General features: G+C 43.3%; 1 protein-coding gene across 11 annotated transcripts in view; it reads right to left on the minus strand.

Moving 5' to 3' along the window:
* FYN (FYN proto-oncogene, Src family tyrosine kinase) overlaps positions 1-27626 on the minus strand; it is a 211614-nt gene that overhangs the window by 103095 nt on the left and 80893 nt on the right. For all 11 annotated transcript variants that reach the window (XM_049652942.1, XM_049652931.1, XM_049652938.1 and 8 more), the window contains one exon: positions 16065-16134. The gene's annotated coding sequence lies outside the window, so the exon portion shown is untranslated. The remainder of the gene's footprint in view (positions 1-16064; positions 16135-27626) is intronic.

Below are 27626 nucleotides of genomic sequence, written 5' to 3' on the forward strand. Positions count from 1 at the left end.
AATTCCACTCTGCCAACATTTTATTGTGAAAAACTTCAAATACATAGCTCTAATAGTTTTATGTTGAATATCTATCTAGTTCTAACAATAACATTATATCGTATTTGCTTTATCATATAGCTATCCACCTACTGTACTGTAAAACCTTTTACCTACACATTTAATAATTTTACATCAAACATCTACCTAGCTTCTAACATTAACATTATACTATAGGGGCACTGAGTGGCTTGGTTGGTGAAGCGTCTGTCTTTGGCTCAGGTCATGATGTTGCAGTTTGTGAGTTCAAGCCCCGTGTTGGGCTGGCTCTGTGCTGACAGCTCAGAGCCTGGAGCCTGCTTCAGATTCTGTGTCTCCCTCTTTCTCTCTGCCCCTCCCCCACTCTCTCTCGCTCTCAAAAGTAAATAAACATTAAAAAAATTTTTAAAAAATTATACTTGTTTTATAATATAGTGATCCATCTACCCAAACTGTAAAACTTGTCTAGGCATTTTTTTGTGCTCTTGATTCTTCTAAGCTGCTGCTTGGGGGAAAGCATGATTTTCAGACACCTCTGAGAGTGAGAATCCCTGCTTGAGCACTTACTGGTCGGGAGACTTTGCACAGGTGTTGGATTTCCTAGTGTTTCAGTTTCCATAGTTATAAAATGTGAGGAACAATGCCCAGGGGCCGTGAGGATTAAATGCAATATGGTCAGGGAAGCACCTGTGAGGACATGTAACCAATTTTTAATTCACAGACAGTGCAGGCACTGGCTGGCTCTCTCTCTTCTCTATGAAACAAAATTGTAGTAGTCAAAAAATAGTAACAATAATCCAATCCAGGTACAGATGAAACAAGAATGGCAGAATGTGGATAACTGTTGCAAGCTGGGTGAAGGATACCCGGGGGTCCATTATGCTCTACTGTTTACTTTCTACAGATTTGAAAATTTCCATAAAAGAATATTAAAAAAATGAATTCACCACTGGATTTTGTCAAGAAAAATAAAAGGAATCCTGTATTTGAAAAATTTCGTAAGAAACCTCGGAGGAAGTAACAAGATAAGAAATGATGACACGGGAGGCCCTGGGCCATCTCACTCTCACAGATGGGGAGGAAGCACGGGGTTTAGGTACTTTGTACATGCTCCCCAGTGACTTGGTTCACTACTGGGTGAGAACCTTTGTACTTGGCAGAAAAGTGTGAAACCACACTTTCCAGCATATTAACTGTGAGAATAAATACTTTGCATAATGCAAAGCTTGTGCCTCCAGCTAATTTGCAGGCAGAGGACAGCGTGCGGAGCCTCTGATTTAGCAGAATAAAAACTATTTGTAATGGAACAGCCTCCCTCTGTAAGTCAGGGCTGGGTCAGCAAAGGACTCCATTAGACTGGATTCTCCCACATCACTTATCAGTGGTCTGGACTAGTAGAGATAAAGGGTTCCTTAGCCACTTTCAGAACTGGAGAAACCTGGAGTAAAAAACCAAAAACTGCGGACAACGTTTAACTGAGAAGTGAAAAGAGAGGCTTCATTTCTTTCCTTTAAAACAAAAATGTCACCTTCCTGTTCCAGTCACCTGATTCCTTCCCTTGCCTGCTGCGGTTCGTTCTCTCTTGTTCACCTCTGCTGGCAGTCAGGGGCAAGGAGGGGGCCATGATGGAGCCGCTCCGCTCAGCGGGATGGTGTGTGTCTCCTGGGGCCCTCACAGGGGCAGCAGAAGCAAGGTGTTCGAGGGGTGGGGCAGCTGTACTTCCACAGGGAAGTGACAAAGCTATGCTTTCTGCATGAGGGCCGCAAAGAAGAAAGCTAGTGACAGGGGGGACCTGCTACACAGGGGTGTGCACACGTGTGAGCACAGACACGCACACACACTCCTTCAGAGGATCTGGCAGTATGTGTATACCCGTGTGTTACTGCCTCGTGTCTCCCCCAAATTCACATACTGAAGCCCTAAACCCCAGTGTGACTATATTTGTTGATAGGTCTTTTAAGGTCGTTAAGGTTCAATGAGGCCACAGGACAGGGCGCTGGTCCCACAGGTCTGCTGTTCTTGTAAGAGGAAGTGATAGTAGGGATGTGTCTATGCAGAGAGAAGGCCACAGGAGAATGCGGTGAGAAGGCGGCTCTTTGCAGAAAGGAGAGGCTTAACCAGGAGAAGAGGCCTCTTTGGGCACCTGTGCCGAGAGAGACCCAGCGTTGGACAAAGAGGTGAATTTTCCAGCCTGAGAGACTGGGAAGAAGTGGTATTTAAGACAGGCCTTGCCGCAGACCCTAAGAGATGGGAGGAAGGCATTCTAGCGCAGGAGAGTGAGTCCCTGAGGCCCAGTTGAGGGCACAGAGGTGATCTGGTTTTGCTGTGGGATGAATATGAAGTGTAGGTCGGACAGACGGATCGTGAAAGGCCTTGAGTACGTTCACCACATTTAGGCCTTTCTCAGAGGCTAATGGGAGCCTGCAAAGTTGTAAACAGGATGACAAGACTGATACACTTGCTAACAAGGGCAAAGTCAGGAGACCTCACATGGAATAAGCATTTGGTAGTGCCAGGCATCATGTTAGCACCACATCTTATCTCCCGTAATTCTCGACTACCACTTGGGAAAGTAGGATGGTGAGTTCAAGAGGTGGAGTCTCTTGTCCAAGACCCCACAGCTGGTTTCCAGCAGGGAGCTCCGATTTCAGTCATAGGCCCAGCACCAAAGCGAATGCCCTGCCCATCCTGCCACTTAAAAGCTTAAATCCAGTTCTCACAACTTCGCCTACTTTCCTTGCAACCAGAATGGCTATTTAATGGAACAGAGACTGGAATGCACATTTTGTTTAGGCTTAGGAAGCGGGCAGAACAGCAGCAAAAACTTCCAATGCACAGGGCACGTCTAGAAATATTATTCAGCCTTCCAAAAGAAGCAGTATGTGGGCCGGTTCTCGTCCTTCCTGTCACAACACAAAGTTACAAGTTTTCCTGTTACAGTTCAGGACTGTATCAAAGTAACCAATAATGGTAATTTGCATGTAAGCTGCAAAAATGCGTAGGGAGAGCAGTTGCCCTGGGCGAGCTGACACCCAGCGCTGACTATATTTTTTTCGGGGCAGTGTCGACAGCTACTCTCAAATATTCTTTGCCCCCCAACTCCTGAAAGAGCATCCAATATCCAGGGGAACACAGTGCTGTGTTCTGGGTCCACTGGAAGGACAGACTTAGTGAGGGATGTCATGATCATTTCTTTTGGCTCCGTTGCTTATCCACAACCTTATATTTAAGAATGAAAAAAAGAGTAAAAAACTGGGTTAGAAACAAGAGTTAATGTTCCCGAAATACAAAAATCAAATCATACCATGACATGTACCAGCAGGAAGCACTTAAATATTCTTAAATGCACTCTCCTCCAAGGGCAAACATTTTTAGTATTTAGGAAGCAGTACTTACAGAGGTAACTTGGGTGCTATTTTGAAAATTACACACTACTATTATTATCCTAAGATATAGTTGTGCATGTATAACAGTTTGTCAGGGGAAAGGCAAACTACTGAGAGCATCAATTCAATTCAGCACACCTACCGTGCTGGATGTCTACTGCGCCAGGCAGTGTAACTAGATAGATCAGGATAAATGAACTGAATAGTATCAGAGGTTGGTCAAATCACTCTAAAAACAACTGATGTCATAATGACCTTCTTCTTTTTTTTTTTTTTTTTTTTAACTTTAGAACCAAATTTTGAGAGCCATTCCTTTGAAAAACAGGCATAATATTTTCCACTTCCTTGCCTAATCATGCCCCAGGACTCATGTTCGGTGGCTTCTCTGTGAAATTTTCCTAACACTGCCTACCCCACTCCATCTTCAAGAAGATAGTGGGGTAGAACTGGGAATGTGTGTGTGTGTATCCGCATGTATGTGTGCGTGTGCACATGTGTGTGTTTGTTGGAGGGTCTTCCTTTCCTTTTTTGCTCCACAGATACACAATACTCATATTACACTTTCCACATTGCATCCCCGTTGTTGGATCCCGGTCTCACCCATAAAACAAAACCCTCAGGGTCATGTACTGTGTCTCAATGTACCTCTGTTTTCCCAAGGTAGGAACAATGCCCAGCACTGCTCCTTAAATGTTTTCTGAATGAATGAATGAATGTTTTGACTATGAGCTTTATCTCAGACTCCAGAGTGTCTGATAGTCAAAATATTCTCCGTGGTGGGTGTCAAAAATTTCAATGCATGCATATACATTTCAGAATAAGTTTGTTAAAGTATAAGTTCCATCTAGTAAAGCTGACCTTGAGTTTTGACAAATGGACACAATTGAGCAAGGGTAGGTGGTTCTTATGTACTTGCTTGGATCCTGTCCTCAGGACTGTGAGGCTTGGGTGCCAAGGTTTTTAACAAACTCCTCTGGTGATTCAGAGAAGAATCCTTGGAGTCGATGATGCTGTGCCACTGAATTCTAGATTTCCTTGCCCTTCCTCAGCCCCATCCATCACTCTCAGTCAACTATTAATATTGAAGATGAAACCAAAACGTTTCTACTCAGCATAACACTGGAAGCAAAACCTAGGTAACTCAGCCACTTGGCTGGAGTCAACTATAATTTCTGGTTGCTTAGCAGAAATACAGCTACTAAATGATATTTTTAAATGAACATGAGATATCCACCTAAAAAAAATGCCTTTGAATCAGAGTGAATAAAAGGACTATAATTTAATAAATGAGGGACTAATCCAGAATTACTGTAGGGAAGGGATTGGGGTGAGAGAAGAAATCTGCCCTGACAACACATTGTTTTGATTCCAAATGCAACCTTCCACCTAAGTTCAAGGGGCTTTGTGAATGAGAGAGACTGACACAAGGTCAAAACTTAAGGAAGGCAGTGCTGAAGGAAAATAGAGGAAATTCATTTCATCCTTCCAATACTGGAGGAGGCCACAGGACAAGAGGGGGGAAAAAAAGGTATTATTTTCTCTAGCCTTTATTTAACTGAGAATGTTGGAAGATGTGGAACCTGGCCTCTAATTAAGAATATGGGAGACACCTGGGTGGCTCAGTCGGTTAAGCATCTGACTTCAGCTCAGGTCGTGATCTTGAGATTTGTGGGTTCGAGCCCTGCATCAAATTCTGTGCTGTCAGCCTATAAGTGCAGAGCCTGCTTCGGATCCTCTGTCCCCCTCTCTCTGCCCCTCCCCCACTTGCACTCTGCAAAAAAAAAAAAAAAAAAAAGAGTATGGGAGAATCTTTTCCCGATTCAAATTTCCATTTTTATAAATTAGGGTTTCTATTTGGGTGAAGTCCATCATAACAAACACCAGGAGCCCATCACCATTCTTCTGTCATTCCCCCCCCCCCCCTCATGATTATATTACAATTGAATACTTCAAGTAATAGGGTCAATAGCCAGAGACTTGACATTTAGTGGAAATGGAATCTGACCTTTACTAATGTTTCATTGTGAACAGTGTTCTTGGTTTCATTGTGAATAATGCTTAAGATGGGAGTGATGTATTGACTAGTATTTGACTAGTTAAAAAAAAAAGAAACCATCATGAATCAAAACAGAGACATACTTGGTATCAAAACAGCTAAAAATTGTATACTATGCATACTTGTTCTGCTGAGGTCCTGGGACACTACTAGCCTGCATGTGTTTTAAGAGTCCATTGATTAGAAAGGATTTTTCTGAAAGGGTGAATTAAAAAAAAAAAATCACCCTGGTTTTGCAAAATGCCACTGAGTTACCCCTAAGAGAAAGGAAATCATGGAAACTGCGGTGGAGACATTTGGAAGTATGCTTCACACTATCATTTACAAGGCAGGGTATGTCGGTCTCACCAGCTGCCAGGACTGGTGGAAAAGTGCTGAGCTAGGACCAAACCAAGCGTCTCCCTGTAATTAGAGTTAGTTGGGGAAAAAGTGGCACACAGAAGACAGAAACATGTGGCCTCAGACTGGGGCGGAGGTGGGGGAGGACAAGAAAGCTGATTAAGTTTCTCTCTCAAGAGATTTCAATTAAAGAATCTAGTTGGGTGTGGCCCTGGACCGCTCTGCTGCCCGTACTTGTAGCTGTGAGCCACATGGAACACTTGAAATATGGCTTGTGTAACTTGAGATGAGCTGTTGAGTATAAAATACACACTGAGATTTCAGAGATTTAGTACCGAAAGGTTCCCACAATTTTTAATATTGATTGCATGATGATATAACAGTTTAGATACATAGTAGGTTACAGTGTATCGTTAAAACTAATTTCACCTATTTCTTTGTACTTTCATTTAACATGGCTACTAGAAAATTTTACAGTATGCATGCTCCTTGCCTTCTATTTCTATTGGACGGCACTGATTTGGACCCTCATTTCTTCACTTGTTAAATGTTACTGGGAGTGGAAACCTGGATCGTGGAGGGTTAGCATGGGAAGAAAAACATTGTGGACAATGAGTGACAATGTCAGGGCGGAACATTATGCTTATTACTTGCTGACTGAAAATGTTAACTTCAGGAAACATGAGGAAGAATCACAAGAGACCCAAGCTAATTAGGTCTGACCTGGGTCCCGTTCAACCTGCCTGTGCCTCAGGTTGCTAACCTGTAAAATGGGAGGGCAGGACTAAATTCCTACTGGCTGAAGTAAGACCAGAGAGGGCCTCTACCTGCAATTGTTTCCCGTCGCTTCAAATTCAAGGATAATTTCTGCTAAAAAGAATCAGAAGTAACCTAATTGGTCTGTATCCTTGGCCAACACTGTGACGCCAACACTGTGGCCCATTCTGAGAAGCACTGCTATTTATCTGCGACCGTTCTTCTCCTGGGAACAAACTCACAGTTTCTTCTGTGACTCATTAAAACAGTTAAATATACACAAAGAACAAGGAGTGCAAGGTGGGGAAAACAGACTTCATCTCCCTGATAAGGGCTCAGACAACAATTTGAAAAAGAGAAGTCCTAGAGATGATATCCAGAGGGAAATGTATTTGTTTTCTTTCTTTTTTTGTATTTTTTTTTAAGTTTATTTGTCCATTTATTGACAGAGAGAGAGAGAGAGGTAAAGAGAGCCTCCCAAGCAGGCTCCACGCTGTCAGCACGGAGCCTGATGTGGATGTGGGACTTAAACTCATGAACCATGAAATCGTGACCTGAGCTGAAATCAAGAGTCAGACACTTAACTGACTGAGCCACCCAGGCGTCCCATATTTGCTTTCTTCCCAAGCTACAGATGAAATATCTACTATTGTGCTCTTGACCTAATAATTAAGAAATACAAGGTTTTATAATAATATATCAGTTAACGACTTTTCTCCATAAAACCCAACCTTCCCCCCTCTTCAAAAATCAATCACCCCTCAAATCAGATTTCAAGAACATTAATTTCTGTCTAAAAGAGATGTTAAAAACAAGCAAGCAAAGCATTCCATTTCTAAACCAAGCCTTGGCTGATGTGCGGGGGCCTCGGCTGGCTGCGGCCCAGGTGCTGGAAGCTGGTGATTCTGCGGACGAGCGTCAGAGTATATAAATCAGTTACCCACATGGAAAAGTTGGGATGGTTAAAATACAGACTGAGATTTCTGATAGTACTGGGCCCACATCTGTCTGAGCCCCAGTAGCACCTGCAGCTTTTAGGTGCATGTGGCTTGTGTTTCTCCAGCTGCACAGCCCCGTCCTGGCTGACTTTTCCTTGTTCACAGACTTACCCGGTCAGGTAGGCACTTGTCTAAGGCAAGCACTGTAGGTGGGAGACACTGCCAGGGGTCAGGGATCAGAGGGAACATGGCAAAGTGGAAAACCCTGGCTCGAAGCCTGACAGATCTGGCTTGGTATCAACTCCACCATAGGAGCTGGGTGACCCTAAGCAAGTCCCCTTGCTTGCCAGTCTGAACTGTTGTGTGTGGGGGAAAGTGAAATAAATTCTACAGTTAAGGAGCCTATGTGGTACCCTGGCAGGCAGTAGTAAACGGCTCTGTAAAGTTACTCCTTCTTATCCTAAAGGCAAAGAAATGTGTTCAGCATAATCTATTATCACAGCAAAGTCTGGCTGACTGCCAGGGCACTAGCTAAAAAAAAAATCATCACTGTAAAAATATGAAGGTCATTCACTATAAAGAACTGAGGAAGAGAAAGCAAAGGGTAAAAAATATCACCGTCCCAATGTAATAACGGGTACAGGTGAGGATTATCCATTGATACTCAAGGCACTGGGCAAAAGGTAGGTGGGTGACAGGATGTTCACAAAGGATCCATGCACCAGCCCACAGACGCCTTACTGACCCAAGGTGTATGTGAACATAGGGGAGGTCTGGTTACCACCGTATTCAAGAGATCAAGCAGATCACTCTGGATGGAGGGACAAGCTGACACCATGGACCTCCTGCTGTGATAAAATATCAAGCATCTATCACTACGTGTGAGGTATTTTTGCCAAAAAATGTTTCACCTGCATCTAATCCCAAGCCTCTAGATCTAACGATTTTCAGGAAGAGAGAAAGGGCAAGTTGAACAGCACCATGAAGAAACAAGCAAGGCCAAAATACAGGACATTCTACACTACATGTAGCCTGGACAACTGGGGAGGTCTTAATATGGAGTGGATATTAGCTAATATCATGGACTTATTGTGAATCTCTTAGCTATAACAGTATTGTGATTATGTGGAAGAATTCGTATTCTTAGGAGATACGTGATGAAATATTTAGAGGTAAAGTGTTAAGATGTTTGCAATTTTCTTTTTCTTTTTTTTTTTATAATTTTTTTTAATGTTTATTTATTTTTGAGACAGAGAGAGACAGAGCATGAATGGGGGAGGGTCAGAGAGAGGGAGACACAGAATCCGAAACAGGCTCCAGGCTCTGAGCTGTCAGCACAGAGCCCGATGTAGGGCTTGAACCCACGAACTATGAGACCACGACCTGAGCCAAAGTTGGACGCTTAACCGACTGAGCCACCCAGGTGCCCCGATGTTTGCAATTTTCAAATGGTGCAGAAAAAATTTATGTAATGTACACTATATATGTTATATATAATACGTATAAATATAAATATGTTTAAATTGGAAGAAGGAACAAAGAAAGCAAATGTGGTGAATTCAGAACAATTGGTGAATCCAGGTAAAGGACACATAGGTGTCAGTTTTACCATTCTCCCAAACTGGCGGCTCTGAAGTTTTTCAGAATAAAAAATTGGGAAAGAAACTGGAAGAGAGAGAGAAGCAAAATATAATAGAAAAGAAAAAAAATCACATGTCACTACCTCCTCTTAATCCCCTCGACATTTATATTCAGGTCAGCTTCACTGTGTCTCTTCATTCAACATGGTTATAGTTTTACCACTTTAATAAATTTCACGTGTGCTCATTCAGACTGATGGAGCTACTGTTTTGACTGCTTTTTTGGCTGACATCAAAACCAAACTTTAAACAAGGCTCCAATACCAGGCTCTGGACGTGCACCAAGTAGGTATGAAGCCTAAGATATCATATCAAAAACTCCTGAAATTGACACCTAATTCCCTATCCAGACGGCTTTTAGGCCAGGAAGACTTGGATCAAAGGTGGAACATCCTCTTAGGCTTTGATCTTTTTTCAAAGATGGCACTCTCTTGAGGCGCCTGGGGGGCTCAGTTGGTTAAGTGTCCAAGTCTTGATTTCGGCTCAGGTCATGAACTCATGGTTTGTGAGTTTGAGCCCCACATCAGGCTCTGTGCTGACAGTGTGAGCCTGCTTGGGGTTCTGTCTCTCCCTCTCTTTCTACCTCTCTCCCGCTTGTGCTCTCTCTCTCTCTCTCTCTCTCAAAATAAACAAACTTCTTAAAAAAAATAATATGGCACTCTCTCCACCTGCATTGGGCATTGACAGAGGAATGACAGGTACAAGGTAAGTGGTCAACCCAGTCACAGAGGTCTCAGAAACCACATACGGCACGCTGTGCCTATGTTCAGGCACATAGAGCAGCAAGGGCACAACCCAAAGAACAGTCTCTCAGAATTCAAACTTTAATGCAGTGAGAGCTCCCAGTGATGCAGGAATTAATTCTGTGATGCCTTTAAGATGGAGAGGGCCATAAAGGGTCTGGATTCAAACAGCAGAGATACAAGCTCAGTTCTACTGCACAAGTTAGCCACACAACTTCAGAGCAGTTCTTTGCGGGGGTGCAACAAACACTGTGCCGGGGACAGCTCTTCACTGGGCAGAACTGTCTTAGGCACCGTAGGACATTTGCCAACCACCCGACCCCCACATCACCACATGCCAACACTGCCTCCAGTCTTTGAGAGGGGGACAACAAAGAGTCCCAAATGCCTCCTGCCTCAGTCATGGGCTAAATTTTCTGAGTCGCAGATTTTATCTGGGGATAATACCTGTTCTACCACCTAAGAAGGGATTTGGGAGGACCAAGTATGCCACAGCTCCTTAGAAACCTAAATTATCTATACAAACGATACCACAATACCCACTGGCACAGACAGCCTTACCAGTCAGAGGCAGCTACAGAGTGGGTTCTAATACCTGTATCCCACATGGGATCTATTGCACAGGGTGAGCTGTCCAGTCACGTACTAGAATATGCAACAGCTACTTATTCTGAGAATGTTTCCCCTCCTTGAGTGGGAGATTCTGGTTTTAAGCATTGCCACAGACCAACCCCACACTGCAGTGTAAATTTTAGAGGGAGGGCTGTTGGCGGATTTATGCACCACTGGAGCAGACAAGAAGGATGGCGGTCTCATAGTAGCTTCAAAGAATCTGGCTTAGGATGGCACCCAAACTAATTTGGAACGAGGACACTTCTCTTAGTGAGCAAGAAACAGCTTCCAGGGTCAAGAGAACAAGGTAACAGAATATGGTGCTCTACCCTCCCATGCACAGCAGAGCAAGGAGCAGCATGCACTGGTCTGACCTTCAAAATGCCTGATCTGTTCTTTGCATCTTTCAGCCATGCTTATGGGAGGGAATCTTAGAGACTGGGCAGGGCTTTATATCAGAGTGCACAAGAGTCACTTGGAGAGTGACACGAAGAATGCACCTGCCACAGGGGTTCAGATTCTGTCCATCGAGAGTGGGCCCAGGCACCTGTACTCGTAAATAGTCTCTCTGGGTGATTCAGATGCAGGCCACAGACTGCATCTGTGGAAAACAGGGACACCTCTCCAGAGATTTCTACAGTTAGGAGGCTTTGCCTTCAACTCTCCCCCATGGAGCCTTCTGGCTCTCATTTTATTGCCTTCATGACTTAGAATTTAGGTAAAAGTGCTTCTCTGCCCTCAGATGTGGCTATTTTGGGGGGTTAAAAAACTGTTCTTCCTCTACCTCTGTTCCTCCTCCCCACCCACCTACCATACACATTGTGTAAAGGAAAAGCTGATTTTATTTTGTTGATCTAATCTCTCCTTTATCATTCACTTTCAAATGAGGACTGGGAAACATTGACTGGGCAGAAAGTTCCTTTAAGGAAGGCCAAAGGCCTCAGGTATTAATAGGGAAGTGAAGGAGGTCACCAAAGGCAGAGTTGGGAAAGGGCACAAGTCCTTTTTTTTAATATACTTTTTTTTTTCAGAAAGAGAGAGAGTGAGAGAAGAGTGGGGGAGAGGGGCAGAGGGAGAAAGAGAGAGAACTCAAGCAAGCTCCACGGTCAGCACAGAGCCTGACATGGGGCGGCCCTGGGATCCTGACCTAAGCCCAAATCAAGAGTCGGGCGCTCAACGGACTGAGCCACCCAGGTGCCCCAAGGCACAAGTCTTGAAGAGCAAAGTGCAAGTGGATACCGACTCCAGCTCATTAGCTGTGGTAAAGGGCACTGAAGTGGCCTCCAAAAATTACCCAGGGGTTGGAGAGGCAGTGTTTGGCAAATAAGAAGCTATACATGTGTAGCTTTTCCATAGTTTCTTACATTAAAATATTTAGCACTGACACGGTTTTAGTCTCACCTGACACTGCTTACTATTCAGCTTTGGTACATTCCTCCAAATTCTATTCATCTTAAAAAACAGCAGGCTGATGAAAATGCAAAATCTCTGGGCTTGGCCATCTGAAATGAGATCTTTTACCCTTGTCTTCTCCAACGTTCCAGAATGCATTTTTTGCAAAGGGAAAGATTATCAGAAAAGGAAAAATGCAGAGTAGTAAAGTCGAAAAGTCGAAAGAATATTATACCGAAGGTTTTGGTGAGAAAATATTTATGTCCACCAGCACAAGCCACACCCTTTCTGGGAAGATATTACTAGCCTTGAAGCTGGGTTAGTAGATCCCAAAATATACCTCACAAAAAGCACAGTTACCCTCCCAAAATAAGCCCTATAATTAAAGTCTTTTCAAGTGGATTGTCCTATATCACAACTTGACATACGTTGCTTTAATCTCCCTGCTTTAGCAAGTGTAGCCATCTTGGGCTACAAAAGCTCTCAATAACTTACACTTAAACCAGACTGTGGTGTCACTAGGAAATTGATGCAAATAAACAGCCCTGTGTACCAAAATACCCAATCTCAATCATCTGTAATGAGATCTCTCTCCTCCCTAAGCACATTTTCATCACACCAGAATCGCTGCCCTTGATTTAAAAGGAAGGACTAGCCCAGATTGAAATACCATTACATCTCAAAGGCTATCTAGAGACAGGCACTTGTGAAGAAGCTGGGGCCGAAATTAAAATATGAGACAACCTCTTTTGTGTGAATGTGAGGATCATGTTGTGTGAGTCTCATTTTCAGTTTACAGTCATCAGTATAAGCCTTCAGATGCCCATCTGTCTTGCTGAAGTCACGTCTTGCTTGGAGTCAGGGGCAATGTAAGAGAGAGTCTCTTATGAGACCTTTCAGCCCTATGATTCTCTGACCAAACCTCTTCACATTTTCTGGTTCTATACTGACCTATAACTAAATGCCAAAATATTAAAGATTTTATACCTTCAAAATAATAAGTACTTCGGGTATTAAATTTTAAAAATTCCTTCTATATCAGGTTTCTCAGTCTCAGCAGTTTTGACACCTTGGGCCTGATCATTCCGCATGAGGGGATTGCTGTCCTGTGCACTACAGGATAGTTAGCAGTGAGCAGAATCCATGGCCTCCACCCACGCGATGCCCATAGCACACAACTCCCCACCCCCTGCTGCGACAACCAAAAATGTCTTCAGACATTGACTAGTGTCCTTTGGGAGAACAAAATTAATCCGGGTTGAGAACCACTGCTCTCTGTTTATATATTTACATATCTCCCCCTGGTATGGCTGGGTGGGTGGGGGTGGGGGGGGGGGGGGGGGTGGGGAGTCTAGATTTTTCAAGGCACTCACAAGTTTTAATTTTAAGAATTTCAAACTTCCTATGACTCATAATGAAGAGTCAGGACATGTGATACAGTGCTACCTTGAAAGATTTATAAAGAACACTACTGCTGTCTTAAACAAAGGGTGGTGAGGCTTGCCCTCATTTCAGTCAAGACACGTAAGAAGATGGATTTGCCGTCACCCTATCTCTTGGATGGCTCTCCTCCCTACTTTTAAGAGTTCCATTCTTTGAAGACTACCGTTAACAAATCCTTCATGTTCCATTACCAGGCACTCAGTACTGACTGCAAAAGAAGAACACTGGGGTTGGGGTCTCCTGACATCGTCTATAGATGCAATGGCCCATGGTACCAATGGCCCACGGTACCGCTGGTGGACCAACCACCTCAGGGGCAGGGTTCCCAGCGCTGGGCCACGTATCCAGGAGGGGTGTGGTAAAGCAGATGCTTCCTCAAGGAGAGGCAGGGTGGGAGGGAGAGGGAAATAATATCAGGAGACAAACAGTACAAGAATGGAACATGGTAAGTTCAGCCCAGAGAGGGGAAGATGAATGATGGAGAGTGTCTCCAAATACCGGAAGGGCTGGTGTGTGACAGAGTGGAAAGACAGGTCTCTACTTAGAAAGTGACTAAGAGCATAGGCGGCTCAATAATATTTATCACAGGCCTTCCATTGTGCCAGGCACTGTCTGGGCGCTGAGACCAGAGGAAGGAAAAAGACCAAGGTCCTGCTTCATGGAGCATATGTCATAACTCAGTGTAAAGACTAGAATGCTTTCCTTCCCTCCCTGCTTCCCTTCTTTCTTTTTAACAATTTGAGCTAAACACCCAGGTATTTGCTCATTTTTTTTTTCCCATTGTAAAACTACGGTTTAATTAACATAGAGCAAAATTCAACCTTTTATTGTAGAGTTCTATGAATTTGCAGGAAATATACAGTTGTATCAATATCACCACAGATGGGGGCACCTGGGTGGCTCAGTCGGCTGAGCATCTGATGTCCGCTCAGGTCACGATCTCGCGGTTTGTGAGTTCAAGCCCCATATTGGGATCGCTGCTGTCAGCACAGAGCCTGCTTCAGATCCTCTGTCCTTCTCTCTCTGCCCCTCCCCTGCTTGCCCTCTCTCTCAAAAAATTAAACAAACAAACAAAAAATATTGCCACAGATCAAGATCCAGAACAACTTCATTACTCTCTAAAATTTTCCTGTTTCCCTTAACTTTTTTTTTTTTTAATTGGCGCAAGCTACTCTTCACGTAGCAAGCTCCCTACCCCTGAGAGAATCTGGACTGCCCTTTGTCACGGGTTCTGTAGAAGAGATTTGATTTTGGCTCGAGGGAGAATGGGCTGGACACCCCTGAAGCTGTGTCCATCTCTCCAATTCTATGAAACAAAGGGGTCCACTTAGGGACACCTAATCTTAAACACCAGCTCATCTGCAGTGACACAGTTGATTCCCTCCAACCACAGGAAAAGTCCCATCCCAATGCCGAATTCTTGTAGTTAAAGCTCAAAAATTTAGTCTGATAACTGGATCTCCAGGAGGAGTACATAATAAGCACAGACAAAAAAGTAAATAAATAAAAATAAAGCTTTGGAAATGAATGCCTAAATACGGTACCCGAGACCCAAACCACGGGGACCATCTACTCCCGACCCGTCTTTTCCTTCTCATTATTTTGGTTCATAGTAACATTGACTCCAAAACTGAATGGAACTCAAACGAACTCCAAACTCTAACTGCACTTGGCTCCAAAGGTAACAGGAAGGTAAGTTAAATTAGTCAAGCACATCTAAGAATGGGTAGGCAGAGGTGGAGAAGACAGCAAATATCTTGGGGTTCCCACAAGGTGTTACAGAGTGGACTCTGGAGGACGGACCGTGGTGACCAGCTGTGACATCTCTTGTGACAGCAAATGTGGTGTGACCAACCCATCCCCAGTGGCCCTCCTGCTGGGAGATATGTACACCTTTAGGTGGTCTGACTTCAGTGGCAAATGTCTAGTTTCCAAACGACGCCGTCCTGTTATCAAGAATAACTGCATTATTGAACACCTACTATGCCCCAGCACTACCTAGCTCATTTTATTCTCATGACAACCTTATGACGGAGGTAACATTACAAGCCTCATTTTACAGATGAGGAAACTGAGGCTCAGGGAGGGTATGTAACAACCAGTTAGTGTAGAACTTAAACTTCAACCCGGGTCTCCTGATCTCGAAGACTGTTCTTTTCACTACTGCTAGCAAGGTCTTCTGGGTGGTTGCTGAATTTAATGTTCTTGGCCTCTCCGGCCACTGTCATGCTGGGACTGGCTCCCAGACGTGCTGAGTTCTTGCTTCCCTTCAACTTTCCATTTCCCAAGCAGCTAACTGACTATTTCTTGTTTCAACAGATAGGCCATAAGGATCTCTCTGCAGCGGAGAATCTTTGTTGCTGTTGTTATTCTATTGGTCTGCAGTTTATTACTCTTATAGTCCATGTTAGACTATACTCATATAGTCTAGGTTACCTAGACAACAAGCTCAACTGTCAAGGGTATTCTTTATCCTGTATTCAGAAACTTTTCTAAATCTAGATTTCTTATTAAATCTGAGAAAACTCCATATTTCTAATATTACTTAATAACATATCAGTAACAACAAGAAAAAAGTCATACTGTTACAAAGTACCAACTGAATGTTACATCTAATGATAAAATCCCATTTTGTCTAAATTTAGTGCAGATGTAAAAGATGCACAAAACAAGGCATTGGCTTCCCTTTTGGGCACCATTTTACAACAAAAGATATTAGAAGTAAATGCAGCAACACTTACCAAAATTTCCCCCGACTATCACAAACTTCATACACACCACATGTCTTCTAATACAGCTGCTGGACCAGTCCTGAAAGACAAACCACAACAAAAGGAAAAATGCATCGCTAAACAGAAGTAATTTACTCTTCTGGAAACCACAACATCTTCCTTGTTTGGGGCACTCATCAATGTACCAAACTCTTACTGCCAGATTCCTTTTTGTTTTTCACAGGAAGATGAAACCAATTTACAAATTAACTCAGCACCCACTAATAACAAATAAATTAAAATCGGGACAGTGAAATAAACCAGAAACTGTGCTCATACTTTGTTTGAATTTTTAGCCCTTACTTAAAATAATTGAAGACAGGGGCGCCTGGGTGGCTCAGTCGGTTAGGCGTCTGACTTCGGCTCAGGTCATGATCCTCATGGTTTGTGGGTTTGAGCCCCGCGTCAGGCTCTGTGCTGACAGCTCAGAGCCTGGAGCCTGCTTTGGATTCTGCGTCTCCTTCCTTCCCTGCCCCTCCCCCACTCATGCTCTGTCTCTCAAAATAAACAAATAAGTAAAAATTAAAAAATGTAAAAAATAAAATAAAATAATTGAAGACTAAAGAACTATGCAAAAAGACCTAAAATTGAAGTCATAAAAAATTTCTCCCTCAAACCAATTCCTCTTCCCTGTTTCTTTTAATAATATACTCTCTTCTCCCCTGCTGGCTGAGAGACCCTCACCTTTCTTTTCTAGACTTCATTTTCTTATCTGTAAAATAGGGATTATTGTATTGACCTCCCAGGGTGGTTATGGAGATTAAATGATATGAATTTAGTGACATAAATGTCACAGAAAGGCTTAAAACAGCAGCTGGCATGCAGTAAACACTCAGAGCATTCGAGGAGCTATGATCTTTCTCCTAGTCACCCAGGCCTGAAAGCAAACACCGCCTTCCTCACCTCCACTGGACACCGTGGTACTGGCCTTCCTTTCTCATCCTTCGGGCGTGCGGGACTCACCGCCTTCCCTCTCTCTTATCATCACACTGGTTGGCATCACACCTTGCAGAAACTCAATTCCTGGCCCCCAGTTTCTTCCCTTCAAATCCCACTCTCACGGCTCTGCAAGGCATCCTTCCTAAACTGAACTTAAAGCCTTGTGGAAACACCTTCTACCGCTTCCCATGACCTTCAAATTTCTCTGTGAAATTACATTAGCCTGGGACTCCAACTTCTCTCTGCTTTGTCTCCACATCTTCCATCGGAAGATGCAGTCACCAGTCCTGCCTGAGCCTGTGGATCTGCTGGTTTCTTCCGTGAGTGTCTCTGCCCCACAAATGCTGGTAAGGGGCCTAGCCATTTTCTGAGGCAGGGGATCGTTATTCCTTTTGTGCCACTGCAGCCTAGAGACATGTTTCTCAGAATGTTTTTATTTATTTTTATTTTTAAAGTGTATTTTTGAGAGAGAATGCACATGTGAGTGGGAGAAGGGGAGAGAGGGGGAGAGAAGGGGGGGGGGGGGGGGGGAGGGAGGAGGGAGAAGGGGGAGGGGGAAGGAGGGAAGGGGGGAGAGGGAAGGGAGGGTGGCAGAGCCGTGAGAGTGGGATTTGAAGGGAAGAAACTGGGGGCCAGGAATTGAGTTTCTGCAAGGTGTGATGCCAACCAGTGTGATGATAAGAGAGAGGGAGAGGAGAGAGGAGAGAGGAGAGAGAGGGAGAGAGAATCCCAAGCAAGCTCCATGCTGTTAGTGTGGAGCCAGACATGGGGCTTGAACCCACAAACCATCAGATCATGAGCTGAGCTAAAAGCAAGAGTCTGATGCTTAACTGACTGAGCCACCCAGTGCTCCTCAGAATAATGTTTTTAAATGCTTGAAATTAATACATGCAATGAACAGGATTCAAAAGAGGTATACTGATATGCAGTTATCAAAATACATAACAAAACGGATTTTTTTTATATTTAAATAAGGTCCAGCAAAAGTCTAATAATTACAAAAAAAAAAAAAGTCTAATAATTACTGTGATCTGAAGTACTATTGGGCATAAGTGGTATTTTAGAATATCTGTAACTATAAAGTAATATGAAAACACCCATAATTTCTATTGGTGACAAATAGCTAGTGCTACTTTCATAATAGAAGGAAATGTTAGATTTCTTTCTTTTTTTTTTAATGTTTATTTATTTTTGAGAGGGAGAGAGAGACAGAGTGTGAGCAGGGGAGGGGAAGAGAGAGAGGGAGACACAGAATGCGAAGCAGGCTCCAGGTTCTGAGCCATCAGCACAGAGCCCAATGCGGGGCTCGAATCCACGAACTATGAGACCACGACCTGAGCCAAAGTTGGACGCTTAACTAGCCACCCAGGTGCCCCGGAAATGTTAGATTTTGATTAATGGTTAGTAAAAATAATTTTTTTTCCACCATCCAATTTCACAGACCCCTGAACTCCATCCATGGACCCCCAGGTCACGAGCCCCTGCTCTTAGGCCTGGCCTACCTACTTCTCCTCTTCGTGAGCTCTTTCTAACTTGATTTGCCCAATGTGCTGTTATCTTACCCCTGTTTTTCTGTTTTCAAAAATTATGTTTTATTTGATATAGATACTTGAAATACACTTCTGTATCCTACTTTTTAAGTTGTAAAGGAAGGCCCTCTTTTTTTATTCCTCGCATGGCAAATAATGCCCTGCCTCATAGCACACACAGGAGGGAAGGCACACAGCCAGCACTGTTTGAATGAGTGAGCTCAAGGGCTTGCTTCCTGCCCCACACGGACTCAGCTGATAGGACTATTACGTCACCTCTCTCTGGCAGCTTGTGAGCTCCTAAATATGTAGACAGGACACCTAAACACTCCATATTCAAAGTATAAACTACTGAAATGAGGCAACAAAATGTTCTCTTCTTTTACTTCCCTTTAGAGAGGATGCTCAGATCTCCCAAGAACAGGCTGGACATCACACCATCCTGTCACACAGGGGGCTCTTGTGTGACATAAGCACAATCCCTTCCTTCGTGGAGCACCAAGTCTAGAGCTTTCCCCAGCTAGTGTAGATGGGATTCTCTCAATCTTTCAGGGCTTTTGCAAAGACAAGAAATATCCAGTGATTTCCTAAGTATGGATACCTTGGTGACCTATAAAGACAAGGCCAGTTAAGGTTGCTCTGGCTTCTCACTGGTCTCAAGGATATGAGCCCGTGGTCCCAGTAGATGGAGGGGTGAAATGTCACCTTCCCTAAGTGACGTTGTCCTTGTATATGAGGCCAAAGATAGCAACTCAACAAAGAGACCGCTTCAGGAAGGTTTACTCCATACCTGGCTGCGTACTTCACTCTGAGCCCCCGGGTCTGTGATGAATCTGCCTCAGGATAGACCAGTCCTTTGGTCTTACCAGCTTTGTCCCTAAACAGCTGCAGCTCACTATAGTCAGAAAAGCATGTGACTCTTGACCTTGGGGTTGCGTGTTTGAGCCCCACATTGGGTGTAGTCTTGAACTTAATAAATAAATAAACTTAACAACAACAGAATAGCTCTTCCTTTTCAAATGACAAAAGTATAATGATTTCCTCCACTCATAAGGCCACTGTGACCATTTGCTTTGGAATAAATTCACCACTGGCAGCATCTTCCATGCTCGCCATTATATCAAGTGACGCTTAGGACAGTGAGGGTATACTCTCTCTCCCCCCAGAGAACTACAAAAGATGAGATACCTATTCAAAACAAAGGCTGGCCTTGGCATACTCTTTTTAAACTTAAGGACGTTTATATCCAGCTCACTTGAATTTGTTCTTCTTGAGACACACTAGGTATATGGTATTAAATAAAAACAGCTTAATGATAATGAACAGGAGCATGACTGTTTAATCTTTTGTTTCAAGAATTATGACATATACATCCTCGTAAATAAATAGTAAGATATTTACAGGCATTCCCACACAACACACTGCACTGCATGTACTTTTTGTTTCTAATACATATCATAGACTATGTGCGGCTCCTGATTAAAGGTAAGATCTCATTACCACTGGGAACAAGTATCTCTAACATGGTTCTCATCTGCATGGGTCATCCCTTCTCCCTTCTTCCTAACAGATCCCCCATATTCCTTCAGCCACAGTGCCTCAGGGGCAGGCGACAACACTCCCAGCTGGAGGGTGGGGACTTGATGGGTCTAAGGCTTTGCAGTGTGCCAACCAGCAACATCGGCATCACCTGGGAGCTTCTGAGAAATATCAACTCTGAGGTCCCATCCCAAACCTACTGAGTCAGAATCTATGTTACAAGATCCCCAGGTGATCTGTGTGTCCACAAGGTTTCAGATGCACTGATCTAAGGGGAACGCATTCCTCTTGCCAATGACTGGTTCAAGACTAGGCATGCGACCCAATGCAGGCCAACAAGATGTGAAGAATGGTTTCCTGGGAGCTTCTTCTCATTCTGAGATAAATTCCTCCTTTCTGAATGTTCCATGGGATGTGACGCCTAGGGCTTCTGTAGCTACCTTGCTCAGTCTAATGATAAAGCTGGCCCAGAGAGGAAGGTAAAGACAAAAAACCCCAGAGAAGCAAAGTTGGGGTGACTGCATTAGGTCAACCCTGAAGTCTGTGGAACCAATGGAATCCAGTAAATTTCATATTGTTCAGGCCTCCTTGAGTTGGGTTTTCAATGACCAGTAGCTGGAAAGCATCTTGACCACTCAGTGCCCAATAAAGCATTATACAAGGAACAGAACACAGAGGCACTGGGCTCAGCCACATGCTGAAGAGTCCAGACAAGTTGGTGCATCGAGAGGCCACAGCAACAGTTTAGAGACTTGTTTTGTTTGGGGAAGTGACCCAGAGTATTTCTGGTTCTGACAACCTTTGTTCACTTTGCACATTTCCAAGAGCTTTCTAAATCAGCCAGTTTAAATGATCAACCAGAGGAAGTGCTGAACACTTTCCAAATTATTTTAGCCAGAGTGGTCAACAGTTGCTTTCCCCAGAAGCCACATGGATGTCATTTCCTGTAAAGACAATGGGAGACTAATTGCTCAGCCTCAGACTCCAGTAGGGAAGACAACCTGTGACATGTAATTACTGGCAGGGTAAATAAGGAAAAGCTGGAGGATCTCAGAATCTGCTTTTGGATCCACTCCAATAACTTGGGGGAAAGTAAAAAAGAGCCAGCTGGTCTAGAAAAAGATTTGAGGGGCCAGGAGCTTTAGGCAGTTGCTCTTAGCATTTTTACATACCACTGGTACTTATTTAAGACCTTTCTGAGGAAACCAAGTAATCTGCTCTTATATAAAACCATATACAGCTTTGGTGTAATTTTGCTTCATGTACAGGAGTGATGTGGTCAAGGAGAATTGGGTGTCTAAACGGACATGATCTCTTCTGTGTTATAGCTTCTTAGCCCCAACAGAATATTTTGAGGGATGGGTTTGTCATGTTGGCTTGATGAAAGATGTGCTTTCTTTCCTTCTTTTTTTTTTTTAAGTTTATTTATTGTGAGAGAAAGAAAGAGAGAGAGAGAGCATGAGCAGAGGAGGGGCAGACAGAGAGGGAGACAGAGGGAATCCCAAGTAGGCTCCAGAACTGTCAGCGCGGAGCCGGACGTGGGGCTCAAACTCACGACTGTGAGATCATGACCTGAGCCGAAATCAAGAGTTGGATGCTTAACTGACTGAGCCACCCAGGCAACCCCAAGAACGTGCTTTCTATCATGGAGTGAATATTAGTTGGTTTTCCACAGAATTTTCTGTATGTTCTATCACCTCAGATCTCTTTTTCTCCCCCAAAGCTTTTTGCCTTCTCTTCCCTGGTATTTCATATACTTCCATAGTTCCAACCATTACCCCTTGTCACGTGTTTTAAACTATATCCCTAGATCTATCACCCATGCTACCTCCTAAATATAATGTACCTTAAAGGTGGGGACCTCGTTTTGGTCACTGCTAGTGTATCAATGCTTAGCACGGTGGCTGGCGTTGAGTGTTATATGTTTGTTGAATGAGTGAGTGAAAGTCTTCACTCAGAGTCTTAGGATGACTCACAGAAGTTCTTGCTATGACCTCCTAACTGGCCTGACTTTGGTGTCTCCTTTTCCCACTCTATGGACACACATGAAAGCTCTGAATTACAGCTCTGATCATGTCAGTTTCAGAATGCCCCAGCTGGGAATGACTTATTAACTGTATTTTCCAGGTAAGAAACTGGTCCCAGTGAGACCAGGAGACTTGCCTTAGGTCTTACGAATAGTAGGTGGCAGAGGCAGGATTAGAACTCAGGATGCTAACCAGTGGTTCTTGCCACCATGCTACTGACTGGTTTGAAATCTTCAGTGATCTTTCAGTAGAACCTAGTACAGGGCTAGGTATGTAGAAGTCACATAATAAAAATTTGTTAACTGACTGGATAAATGAGTGTCTCCCTTTTGCGTATACCAATGGGTTTCAGTTTTTCTTAAAGTGGAATACTCTTTAAAGAAAGACGATTCTCAGGGAGCCGGGGTGGCTCAGTCGGTTAAGGCTCCGACTTCGGCTCAGGTCATGATCTCACAGCTCGTGGGTTTGAGCCCCGCATTGGGCTCTGTGCTGACAGTTCAGAGCCTGGAGCCTGCTTCGGACTCTGTGTCTCCCTCTCTCTCTTCCCCTCCCCTGCTCACACTCTGTCTCTCTCTCCCTCTCAAAAATAAATAAACATTAAAAAAAAAAAAAAAGAAAAGAAAGAAAGAAAGACGATTCTCCAGTATACAACATGGAGAAGAGGGGAGCTGCTCTGGACCTTTGCCCCTGCAGTGCCTCTGAGCCACCTCCTAAGAACCTCAGGGCTTGGTGGCACTGCAAAAAAACAAAACAAAACGAAACGAAACGAAACAAAACAAAACAAAACACGGATGACTTAACACAAACTCTTAAAGCCACCATTACTCCAAACCCACCTCAACCTTATCTTCCATTTCTTCTTCCTCCTTCACGTCCAGTCTTACCAAAGCACTTGCTGTTCCCAGCATCTGCCCTTTCCCCAGGCCTTCCTGTGCCGTTTCTTCCCTCTTATGTGTTCTTACTTCCACTTGCAAGAATGGAGAACCAACCTGCCCTCAGGCCCAACTCTAATATAAATCCCTCCCTGAAGTTCCTGCCCAATTTCCTCCACTAGAATCAATCTCACTCTATTTGTGCCTCTCCTATAGAACTTACCATATCATCTACTGCAAGGGAAAGAGACAGCTCCTTGAGGGCAGGAACCTACTCTAAATTTATCTTCGAACCACTGGCACCTTGCTTGGCCCAATGCCTTGCACAGAAGAGGCACTTCTAGTCATTTTGTTGCATTCAAAGGGCTTTATCCTTTTTAGTTCACCTCTGTGACCAATTATATAAATTCTCCAATGGGGATTCCAAGTCTTCCTCTAGACAATAGAGGCTGATGATAAGCCAGCACACACTTGTGGAGACCCCTTACTAAGAAACAACTGTATGAGTCTTTGCTGAGTCTTATTGTCAAAAGCAAAGAATGTGGGGGCAGGGAGAGTGACTTCCCCTCCCCTCCATAGCTCTCCTGTGGCTGTGGCTGCCCTGCACAGCGTGAGGTACAAGCTGGGCAGCCTGTGCACAAAGATAACAATAGATTTCAAATACAGTCCTGACTCCTTCCATGCTACAATATTCTCTGCGAGTCTAAAGTCAATTGTCTGAAAAATTAAAGCGTTCCAAATGGTGGGATAATGCATTAAACAAGCCAGTGCACAAAGCCCAATCACAAGGGAGGAGGACGGGAACCAGAAAACACAGGGTTCCCTAGGAAACCAAACCCACTTTATGACTACTGTGGCCTTCGCTCCTCTTGGGGGAGGAGGAGGGGTGCTCTGAGAAGGCACCACTGACCCATCTGCTTCCCTTGCCTGCGGGGCTCTATTTCTTCTGGCTTTACTCCAATGAGTTGGGGAGACTCAACTGAGGCTCGGTTGTTGCTTGTTTGATTATTTGCTGGAGGGGGAGTAAAGAGCAGAAGAAAAGAGGAGGAAGACAGACAGAAAAAGAGATGAGCACAGAAGGCACTTGGCCAGCAGAAAGAAATTACTGACCACAGAATAAGAGGGCAGGAAGGCAGAACTACGAAAGGCTGGCTCAGGGAATCAGAGGCTGCCTGTGAGCAGGGCACCACCAAACCAGCAAAGAGTTTACCCTCAGCTGCCCAAGAGGCCAGCTCTGAAGTCAGACTAGAAAGGTATATATTCGGGCTTAACGGCACAAATGGTTGGACTGAGTCAAGCAAAGGGATAGCTGGAGGGCTGGGGTGGGGCTTTTAGGGCTCCCCTTTGCCCCCTGTAATCTCTATCAGCCCCAAGCAAGCATAGTAATAATATGATTCATAATAATAATAATAATGAATTATTAAGTTTAAACTTTTAGGCTGAAGATGGGGAAGAAATAAATGCCATTGGAATAACTAATTAGTTGACTTTCAGAAGGAAAAAGATTCTGTTATTCTCTAAGACTCATGGAATGAAGTTTATATTTATAATAATCATGTCTTTTCTTTAACGAGTTAAAGAATGAGCAATGAGTTTCTTTCAGGTGATCACATTACTTAGATGTCAGGTAAAAAGAGAAACTGTTTTGTAGTATACTTGAACTATTTCTGCCTTGACCTTATAAATGAAGCTGTTTCTAGGGATCTGCTGTCCAGAGTCTGAACAACTTATGATGCAGGTACAGCTGCTGGACAGGTCCCTGAGCTCTGCCTGATTACTACTCCTGAGACCTTCCAAACAGATACTGTGCAGTGGCTCCTGGGAAGGTCCGTGAAATGCACACAGTATCACAATACTGCCAAGATCAAGATTAATAATGATGTGCGGAGAGCCCTTGGAGTGTAGGCTGACTACAATATTATAATCCCAGAATCTTAAGGATGAATGAAATGTTGAAGAATATCTAGTCCAGTAGTTTTAGTGCTATGTTTTTAGTACAAGAACCTTCTGAATTCATACACGTGCACACATTTTCAAGGTTGATACCGAATGCCAATATATTAGATGAAAGTAGAACAGAACAGTCTTGGTTCAAGGGTAAAAGGACTCAAAATGCTACCACCTGGGCCATCCTTCTGGCCCACTTGGCACTTCCATGGAACCCTAATGTTCTAAGAACACCGAAAATCACATATCTAGTCCCCAACTCCCATCCAGCCTCTTGTCTCCGTCTCTTCTAGCCCGAGCACAGGTTTGCCATGCAGCAACATGGGTAAGGAAACACCTCTACCTTTTCTCTACCAAGGACTTATTTTACCCACACCCAGGACCCCACATTATGAGGATTTCACCTCTCATAAAAACCTGCATTTTTGAAGCAGTAGCTAATTTATTTGCCTAGGTCATATTTGGAGTCAGTGACACCTCAACCTAAACCTTAGCCCTGCTATGCTTGGTAAATTCGGGAAAATTCCCGGATAGTGTGAAGTGAAAGTAGAAACCCAGCAGATGCTTGTCTTCTCTTCCTCTACTTCTTATTTATTCAAAACAAATCTCCATCCAAAAAAAAAAAAAAAAAAATCAAATAACTAGGAATAAATCCAACACAAAACACAGAAAACTTAAAGACCTAAATAATAGAGGGTTATGCATGTAAATGAACTGGAAGTCTCACTGTTTTTAAGATGTCAGTACCCCCCCCCCCCCGACTGAATCTTCAATGCATTTCAATTAAAAAAAAAAAAAAAAAAAAGATAGGGTTTTTTTTTTCCCCAGGTGGAAATTGACAAGTTGATTCAAAAACATATACGGAAGTGCAAAGAGCCACAAGCCAAGATAATGTTGAAGAAGAACAACAAGGCTGGAAAACTTACTCTATCAGTTTCAAAATTCATTATAAAATAATAGTAATTAAGACAGTGTGGCATTTGTTTAGGATAAATAGGCCAATAGCAGAAAAAATAAGGTCCCAAAATAGACCTATACAAAGAGTCATCTAAATTATGACAAAGATGATGCTGAAGTTCAATAAGTGGTGTTGGGTTCACTGGGTATTGTGGGTTGTGCCTCAGAAAGATACAATGAAGTCCTAACCCCCTCAGTACTTCAGAAGGTGACCTTACTTGGAAATAGGATCTCTGTAGATATAATTCATTGAAATGAGGTCAGAGTGGATTAGGGTGGGTCCTAAATCCAATGTGACTGGTGTCCTTATAAGAAGGAAATTTAGACAAAGGGTGACATGAGGGGAACAGGGCCATGTGAGAATGGAGGCAGAGATCAGATCAATGCAGCTGCAAGCCAAGGAGTGCCAAGGAGCTAAGATGGATTCTTTGCTAGAGCCTTCAGAGGGAGCACGGCCCTACCCACCCCTTGATTTTTAACTTCTAGCCTCCGGAACTTCTGAAACAATAATTTTTGTTGTTTGCTCCAGCACCGAGTGTGGAGCCTGATGTGGGGTGCGATCCTGTGACTCTGGGATCATGACCTGAGCTGAAATCAAGAGTTGGATGCTCAACTGACTGTACCATCTAGATGTTCTGAAAAAAATTCTGTTTTTTAAAAAGTTTTATTTACTTTGAGATAGAGAGGGTGGCGGAAGGCAGAGAGAGGGGTAGAATCTCAAGCTGCTGACAGTGCAGTGCCTGCTGTGGGGCTCAAACTCATGAAACTGTGAGATCAAGACCTGTGCCGAAATTAAGAGTCAGGCACTTAACTGACTGAGCCACCCAGGTGCCCCTGAAAAGAATTATTCTTAACCTCTACTTTATACCATGCAAAAATGAACTCCACATGGATGGTAGAACCAAATGTGAAAGGTAAAATAATACTTTAAGAAGAAAACAGAATAGCTTCACACTTTGCAAGAAGTAAAGATTTTTAAAGAACAGAACACAAGAAAATGCTAACCATAAAGGAAAAATATGATAATTTGGACTATATTAAAATTAAGTATGACTTTGTCAAATGACATCAGAATCAAAAGGCATGCACACAGTGGAAGTTAACTGCGATGTTAAATCCAGCAAAGAACTCCTGTAAATCCATAAGGAAAAGGTAGACAACCTAATAAAGAAACAGGCAAATACTTGAGAAGAAATTTCACAAAAAAGGACATCCCAATGGCCATTAAACAGATTAAAAGCTGCTCTGGTCATCAAAGAAGAGTAAAATCACAATGCATTGTCTAAAACAACAAAAACATTTGTGAGGATATGGAATAAATGGAACTGTCATACATACTGATGAGAGTGTAAATTGCTAAAAACACTGGAAAACTCGCAGTATCTGAAAGCTGAACACACTCATATCCAACTCAAGGTCTCTCCATCAAGGAATCTATCCTACACAAATGTTACACATGCTCACCCATTGACACGTAGAAGAGTGTTCTTAGCAGTATTCTTTGTAATAGCCCTGCACTGGAAACAACATAAAAGCCCATGTATAATAGAAGAAGGGTTAAATAAATTTTGGTATAGTTATACAATATTATACAGCAATGAGAATGAACAGACTCGTAACAACATGGGGAAATCTTCCAAATACAATGTTAAGGGGGACACAAGATTACATAGCACAATTTTATTTACACAAAGTTCAAAATAAACAAAATCAATGTTGTTA

The sequence above is a fragment of the Panthera uncia genome (assembly GCF_023721935.1).
Source record: "Panthera uncia isolate 11264 chromosome B2 unlocalized genomic scaffold, Puncia_PCG_1.0 HiC_scaffold_24, whole genome shotgun sequence".
Taxonomy (NCBI): Eukaryota; Metazoa; Chordata; class Mammalia; order Carnivora; family Felidae; genus Panthera; species Panthera uncia.